Below are 9,147 nucleotides of genomic sequence, written 5' to 3'. Positions count from 1 at the left end.
GTTTGGTTTTGGAGTGTTGCACTGGGTTATGACAGATCCTAATTGCACTTTCAGAGTCGCAATATAGTGGGATCTTTTTCATATTGAGTCCATAGTCTCTGAGTTGACTCTGGATCCAAATCACTTGAGAGGTGCAGGATGCAGCTGCAATGTATTCAGCTTCTGCAGTGGACAAAGACACACACGTTTGTTTCTTTGACTGCCAGCTAACCAACTTCCCGTCAAGGAATTGGCAGCCACCAGTTGTGCTTTTTTTGTCGAGTCCACAACCTCCAAGGTCCGCATCTGAATAGGCTTGAACGAAGAAGCCTGAGTTGGAAGGATACCATAGACCTAGAGAGGTGGTTCGCTTGAGATAGCATAGAATGTTCTTCACTGCAAGCATATGAGGTTCGCGTGGGTTTGCCTGAAATCGAGCACAGTAACACACAGAACATAATGTCAGGCCTGCTAGCAGTGAGATACATTAATGAGCCTATCATCTGTCGATAAAGCGTAATATCAACAGCCGGTTTGTCCAGGGATGGGGTGAGCTTGGTGCCGAATGTCATTGGGACTTTGACTTTGGAGTCTCCCATCATACCAAACTTTGCTAGGAGAGTCTTCGTGTAAGCTTCTTGATTGATAAAGATGCCTTCGGGTCCCTGTCTAATATTTAAACCAAGGAAAAAGTTAATAGGACCCATTGAGCTCATTTCAAATTTAGTCTCCATCAGCTTTCTGAATTCAGCTGTTAGGCTAGGATTCGTGGAGCCAAAGATGATATCATCGACATAAATTTGAACAATCATAAGGTGGTTACCTTCCTTCTTGCGAAAGAAGGTTGGGTCAACCGAACCTTGCTTGAATTTGGACATCTTTAAAAATTTAGTCAGCGTTTCATACCAGGCTCTCGGAGCTTGTTTCAGTCCATACACGGCTTTATCCAAAATATAACAATGGTTAGGATACCTTTCATTTACAAAGCCAGGAGGTTGCTCCACATACACAGTTTCTTCGAGTTCACCATTGAGGAGTGCACACTTGACGTCCATTTGGTAAACCTCAAAGTTTTTGTGGGCAGCATAGGCTAGAAATATTCTTACAGATTCCAGCCTAGCTATGGGAGCGAACGTTTCTTCATAATCAATCCCTTCCTCCTGACAGTAGCCTTTCACGACCAGACAAGCTTTGTTACGAATTACGTTTCCTTCCTTGTCCATTTTGTTCCTAAAGACCCATTTAAGACCAACAACCGAGGCATCTGGAGGAGTTGGAATAAGACGCCAGACTTTGTTCCTCTCGAATTCGTTCAGTTCATCTTGCATAGCTTGAACCCAATCGGAGTGATCAAGAGCAGTATTAACTGTCTTTGGTTCAACTTTTGATACGAATGAGTTAAACATGCAGAATTCGACTTTAGAAAACAAGGAAGTCTATTTTGCCTTGAGTTGTGATCGAGTCAGGACCTTTTCAGATACATCACCAACAACTTGAGAAATAGGATGATCCCTGGTCCATTTGGTGAGAGGAGGGTAGTTTGGATCAAAGGTTGGATCTAATTCAGCGTTTATCATTTCTTCTGGTTCGGACTGGCTTTCATAGTCGTAAGACATGTCAGCATGCTCCCCCTCGATAGATGAGCTTTCAGGAATGTTTTGAGCTTCAGAGGTTTCTTGAGGTGTGGAGCTCTCAGGCATTGATGCACCTTCGGATGGTGTGGCACTTTCGGTTGGTGAAGTGCTTTCGGTTGGCAAAGTGCTTGGCTCCCCCTCAACTTGTGAGGTCGGCTGAGTTGACGATGGTTGATCCTCCCCCTCGATTGAAGTATTATGTGATGGAGGTTCGTCAGTACTTGATTCTCCTTCATTCATTCTTCTTGCAGCGTCTTCAACAACTTGCTTCATGTGATCTACCTTGTTGTCTGTTGCGCCTGCTTCTGATAGAGTGGCTTTCTCTGGTTCATCAAAGAGCTCCATGAACTTCTCGAATAGATTAGCGATCGAGACTGTGACTTGGCCAGTTTGAGGAAAGATTTCCCCAGCTGTGTCTTCATTGGCCTTTAGCTTTTTGACATAGCTATCATCAAAAGTCACGTAGTAAGTTTCTTCGATTTTCCTCGAACGCTTGTTTAATACCCTGTACGCCTTAGAAGTGAGAGAATATCCCAGAAATATCCCTTCGTCGGCTTTGACATCGAACTTGTTTCGGTGTTCTTTGGAATTGAAAATGAAACACCTAGAACCGAACACATGGAAAAACTTCACATTGGGCTTCCTGTTGTTGAGAATCTCATAAGGAGTGAGCGAGAATCGCTTGTTGAGATATGACCTGTTCTGTGTAAAACAAGCAGCAGAAATAGCATCAGCCCAAAAATAAAGAGGTAAGGAAGCGAAACTTAGCATGGTTCGGGCGGCTTCACACAAAGATCGGTTTCGTCTTTCGACAATCCCGTTTTGTTGAGGAGTGTAGGGAGCTGAGAAGTTGTGACTAATTCCCTTTTCCACCAGGAATTCTTCGAATTCTCTATTTTTGAATTCCAGACCATTGTCGCTCCTGATGTTGTGAACGACCTTTTTCAGCTGTACTTCAATCTGCTTGATGAACACCTTTAGCTTAGGAGTCGCTTCAGATTTAAGCTTCAGAAAGAACACCCATGTAAAACGCGAAAAGTCATCAACAATAACAAGAATATACTTGCTACCACCGATGCTTTCGATGACCACACAAATCAATATGAAGTAATTCAAGTGGTTCAACAACTTTAGTGTTTATTATAGATGGGTGACTTTGACGACTCTGCTTCCCCATTTCACATGCAGCACACAAATGGTCTCTATCGAACTTGAGCAGTGGAAGACCTCGAACGTGACCTCCAGTGACAAGTTTGTTGATGTCCTTAAAGTTAAGATGAGAGAGCCTTCGGTGCCACAGCCAGCTTTCATCAGATTGCGCTTTTGATAACAAGCAGATAGTTGGGTTTCCTTTGATGGGTTTGAGGTTTAGAGGAAACATTTCACCTTTGCGTTCAGATTTGAGAATAACTCTTTTCGTCTTCTTCTCAATTATTTCAGAACCCTCATCATCGAACGAGACTTTGAGACCGGTACCTCCAACAAGCTGAGATACACTGATAAGGTTGTGTTGTAGCCCTTCCACGTATGCAACCTTCCTTATCGTGAAATCACCGTTAGTAATCATTCCATATCCTTTTATGGTGCCGAAGGAGTTGTTTCCAAACTTGACGTTTCCACCATTTGAAAGAGACCTGTATTCCCTTAGTTCTTCTTTCCTCCCTGTCATGTGATGTGAGCAGCCACTATCAATGTACCATTCTTCGTCAAACTGCTCGTCACTAATAACCTGCAAAATTAAGCAGATTTAGGAACCCAAAGTTTCTTGGGTCCTCGTGAGCCTTTCACAGGAACAGGAATAGTAAGAGAGATGTCAACAAAATATGTTTGTTTTATTAGTGTTGTTTCATCTTTCTTTTTGATGGTAAAAACTTTGATTTTATTAGGATTAGGTGCGTTCGGTTTAGGCTCAGATTTAGACACCGAAACCTTCTGTTTCCCTTTTTGTTCAGCTGAAGATTGAGATTTTCGAGAAGGAACAGAATGGAATTCAGAAACAGGTGGAGAATAATTGGAAGAATTAGAAGAAGTAGATGAGTAAGATTGAGAGGGCTTAGATTGAGATGACTTCTTGGCTGGAGACTCTAGGTGACCCTTTTGCTTTTGATCATTTGTGGGACTGACCTTAGAGTTTTGATCTCTTTTGATTTCAGAATTGAACCTTTGCTTTCGGTTGGTTTCCTTCTCTGAACCGAACCTTTGCTTTCGGTTGGAGTTATTCTCAGAACCGAACCTTTGCTTTCGGTTGGTTTCGTTCTCTGAATCGAACCTTTGCTTTCGGTTGGTTTCGTTCTCTGAACCGAACCTTTGCTTTCGGTTGTTTTGGCTCTCGTGCATTTCAACCGGATTTTTCTCATACTTCAGGTTCTTGTCTTGATGAGAGAAATAAGCATTTTGGGATTGCCAGAACTGTTTTCTTTCAGAGAGATTCTTCCTGTATCTCTGATTCCTTTGACGTTTCTGATTTCTCATCTGCTTCGGTTGATGATGGATATTAGCTTTCGGTTTCGGTTTTTCTATGGCTGGTTCACTCTGAACTGAGGAAGTTTCACTTGAAGTTGTGACTTCTTTTGCTGGAATTCCTTTTTCTTGAGGAATGTCTTTTGTACCGCTTGTGCTTGGCACATCGAAGTTATCAGGTTTATTCAAGGGTTCTGGTACGTATCTCCCTTTGCTTTTCCATGAGGTCCTTTCAGACAAACCTACTGTTTCATCAGCATTATCGATTGGAGCTGACCAGAAGAACTCATCGCAGCCATCAGCATTGTCTTCATTTACAATAGCTGTGAGTTCAGCAGTCTGATGTTCGGTTACGCCTGTGACCTTGTATACCTGATTTGGAGTGGTTCTAACCTTTTGATATACTACGGCCTTCTCTGCAAGAATCGGGGACTTTTGTTGGGACAAACGAGCGAACTCTACTGAATTTTCTGAAATTAGATTCTTGTGGTTTTCGGGTTCGCTTTTTACAAATTCTGAGCAATCAACCGTGTCCTCTACAGAAATTTCACTCATATTATCGTCCTCATTAAGCTCAGATGCATTTTCAACATCAATTTTGTTTTTTGAGCTCAAGTTGGAGTTTAAAGAGTCAAATTTTTGTATGGTTTCGGTTCTCAGTTTAAGTCTATCATTTTCATCCAAAAGGTTTTTAAGCATGTCCTTATGGTCCTTGGATTTAATGAAAGATTCTATTTTGTCCAGTCCATCCATATAGGTCGGATTGACGTCATCAGATGATATCACACTCTCACAATTGTAAGCTTCAGCATCAATTTCATCCTCCTTAAACTCAAGGAAGGGCAAAATCATTCGATGAATCTTTTGTCCTATTTCACAATCCAAGTGAAGCTGAGTAATATTAGTGTAAAGACGTTTAGCAATCAAACAGAAAACATTTCGCTGTTTCAAAAGCTTTAAATTATCTCTTTGCAAATAAATGTTTTCATCTTTTATTTTGACTAATTCTGACTCCTTCAATTCGATCCACATGCGCCGTTCCTCACTCTTCGAAGACACCCTGCTTAATTGATCAGTTAGGTTAGAATTGGTGACTCGAGTTTGAGTTAAACTACTATCTAGATGAGAAATTCTTGAATTAACGCTTTTTAGTTCTTTTTCATATGAGCATTGTGGGACTTTAAATGAAACAAACACCGATTGTACCTTCTTGATGAGTTCATCGAGCTCGTTGAACTGCACGCTGAGCGGTTTGGCTGTAAAGCACATATCCTGCTGCTCCTTCGGTTCATTGCTTCCACCATCAGTGTTGTATCCCCTCATCTGAGATACGTCAGACACCATCAAGCATCTTCCTCCACTGTTTTCCTCTTTTGCCACACAAGCCTTTCCATGAGAGGGCTTCCTCACTTCATCGTCTTCAGAATCAGTTGACCAAACCTCCACGCCACCGAACTCGTCATCAACAACCGAACCCTGCACAATTAGAGCATTCATAGAAGGGTTAGCAGTAGATTTCTTCTTCCTTATCTCATCAAGCTTTTTCTGTAACAAAGCTTCTTCATCCTTTTCCTCATCCTTTTCAGCCATCTTTTTGAGGACCCAATCCTTTGCATAGTGGTTCTTTCCCCCACAATAGTAGCAGCTTACTCCAGAATCACCTTCCGCCTTCGGTTCCTTCTTAGACTCTTCAACCTTCGGTTCGTCTTTAACCTTTTCTGAGCTATAACTCCCCTGCCAGTTTCGGTTTTTGTTGGAGGGAAATCTCTTCTTGATGAACCTCTTGGGGTTAGACACCATCATAGCATAATCCTCAGACGTGAGGTCATAATCTTCCAAGTTGAGGTCTTCGTCTTCCATCACAGCTTTACTTTTGGACAGGAGGGCTAACGAACCTAGGCTTGAAACCACATTCTTCTCCTGCAACACAATCTTCTCCTGAGATTTGAGAATGCCCACCAGTTTCGCCAAGGAATATGATTTAAATTGCTCGTGGGCTTTAACTGTGGACACGACTGCCCTCCACTCTGATCTTAGACCATTTAAGAACGTAACCTTCTGCTCAATAAGCTTTCTTTCGATGTCATGTTTGATCATCTTGCTAAGAAGATGATTGAAGCGATCGAACATTTGGGTCACGGTTTCTTCAGTTCCTTGCCTAAATTCACCAAACTCAGACAAGAGTAATGTTTGAATGGAGTGTTCTAGATCTTCGTCTGTAGAGTACAGTTCACGTAACCTGTCCCATATTTCTTTTGTCGTCGTGCATGAACTTACCAGCCTGAAAGTGTCGGACTGAAAGGCGAATCTGATCAATCTTAACGCCTTGATATTACACTGAAATTTATCCTTTTCATCTTGCGCAATATCTTTAACATCTTTCAGAAGATCATTATACTCCTTTTGAGTTTTAATAATCCTTGAAGTTGCAGAATGAGAAAACGGTCCATTAATGATTGCTTCCCAGATGAGGTATCCATTATCCTCAGATCCTATAACATAATCTTCAAAGTGATGCGCCCAGACTTCATAATCATGGGTGTACAGAATGGGAATCTTCGTTGTTGATCCAATATTGTTTGAAATATTGATGGGATTCGATTGCGACTCGTCCATAATGATCGAATAACCTGTTTAAAGATCAGACTTGTAATACATCAGATTAGGGCAAAACAATAAATATCAAGATACGTCAATAATGAGATGATGGCTCAATAAATATCAGTAATTGCGGAAAACCCTAATTGAAACCTTTTTCACAGAAAAGAAGTGTATCGATTACACAGCCTCCTGCTCTGATACCAATTGATGAGATTAAAACTTAATCTTGAAGATCGATTAGATCTTAAACAGGTAAAATAAAGATTAAACATCAAGAACACGAAAACAATAAACAACTCAAGAATGAATCAAACGTGTCGAATGATTATAAAACAATCCTCAGAAGAGCTCGATGAAGAACTACAACTGTAGAGGATTAAAAGGTTTACAGGAACGATGAAGAAAATCAAAGCTATCGTAATTCTCTATCTTGTATTCTAGATCGTTAACCTAATATGCATGCAAGCACATTATTATATAGTAAACCTAACAGGCTCACGGTTGGACAGGCCCAAACCGGAGTGCATAACTGGACTATAAATCGAGCTCAATGACGCAATATTAAACAAATCTGCAACCCAACAGTAACCAGGCAAATCACTTGGTACCCTTAAAGTTTATCACTCAACCGATGTGCCGGTAAACCACACACGCTCCACCGATACTATAATAAACCTTAAGTCACCCTTTACCTACCTTCTTAAGTCCAAGTTAGTGTGCCGGTTAACCACACACGCTCCACCAACGACTTAAACAAAGTGTAAAGTGTAATTTCATGGATTAGCACCTTATTCACATTTTTCCTAAAGTAACTAAGATTGGGAATTTAATAAAACATTTAGTTACTTTATAATATTCATCATACTTTTAATGAGAATTTATAAGTCCTTGTCTTACCCGTTCGGCTAACGACCCTCCACCAGTCAAGCAAGCGGTGGGTGAGAGTGGACACCCATTAAGTTGCCATTTTATAGGCAACAACCTTATACCCACCTTATAGACCGGCTTCGTGAATGAGGCGTACTAGCGGTAAGACGACTTTAATCTTATACATACATATATATATATATATATATATATATATATATATATATATATATATATATATATATATATATTATTAACTTATAATATTATAAGTATAAGGGTAGAATTTTAACTTTCAAAATTCTAAGGGTTGGAACTAAAGTTTTAGCATGACTTTACTTGTTCCAAAACTTGAGGGCAAGTTTTGTAAACTTTCAAAACTTTTCATTTCTTGTAACTTATGAGTTTATTAGAGTAATAAAAATGAAGACTCTTCATTTTTTCTAACTCTTGTGTTCTTTTAATGGTTTTAACTCAAGTGACTTTTGGTTTTCCATAACTTGAGGACAAGTTATGGACTCTGTTAAAACACATTATGATTAATAATTAAACTACCACATAGGTTACAAATAATTCCTATGATCATCTAAACATCATAAGATCAAGAACATGAACATGAACACTTTCATGAATCAAAACTACACTTAAAACTTTGTAATTTTGATAACTAGTTGTTGTAAATGGATTAGCAAAGACATTACACCATCTAAAACAAGTTTTCAAGTACCAAAACAGTTTAGGGTAATGTTTCTAGTCCATTTCCAGCAACTAAAGTCGAAAATCTGCACTCTGTGGCTCCTACTCACCGAGTGCATGAACCTACTCGGCGAGTAGGTTGAAGATACAAGTAAACTCGGCGAGTCTCCCCATGGACTCGGCGAGTTCATCAGGCAGACAGCAAGTTTTTCGACTTTTTTCAACTTTTAAGCACAAATAACAAACAAACAAGCCTAGGCTCTGATACCACTGATGGGTTTTGAGCATTCCAACACTTCCTAAGTGTACATGCAACCCTAATAACCTTGGATCTATGTTTGTCTAATTATCATGCAAAGTTGAATTCCAAGGTTATATTCCTATCTAGCATACATGGGGAACAATTTTTAACTTGAATGAAAGATAGAATAACTTACCTTGTTGTTGCTTATGTTCCTTGAAACCTTGTGAGCCTAGCACCCCAAGTGTGATGCCTCAAATGCTTCACACAACACCCAATGCTCTTGGAAAGACTTTTGAGAGAACACACACGTCTTGAAATCGGCCTAGCCCTCTTGTTTCATATGTGTAGCCGATTTTGGTGGAGAATGGGATTCTTATATAGTGTTGACACATCTAGGGTTACACCATGTAAACCCTAATGTGTCATGACTCTTCACTTCCATGACCCATGGGTTTGTAACTCCCATGGAGCATCCTATGGGTGGAACCCAACTTGATAATCCATGGAGCCTCTTAGCCCACTATACAAGATATGAATGATTTACATAATCAACCCATATATTTAATTAGTTATCTTTTGATCACTTAATTAATTCTAAATTAATTCTTTGATCAAACTAATCAAATAATATTATTAATATATTAGAACTTATAATATATTAATAAT

This window comes from Lactuca serriola, chromosome 3 (genome assembly GCF_051521515.1).
Source record: "Lactuca serriola cultivar US96UC23 chromosome 3, Lser_US96UC23_V15, whole genome shotgun sequence".
NCBI classification, from domain to species: domain Eukaryota; kingdom Viridiplantae; phylum Streptophyta; class Magnoliopsida; order Asterales; family Asteraceae; genus Lactuca; species Lactuca serriola.
This window is presented reverse-complemented; position numbering follows the sequence as displayed.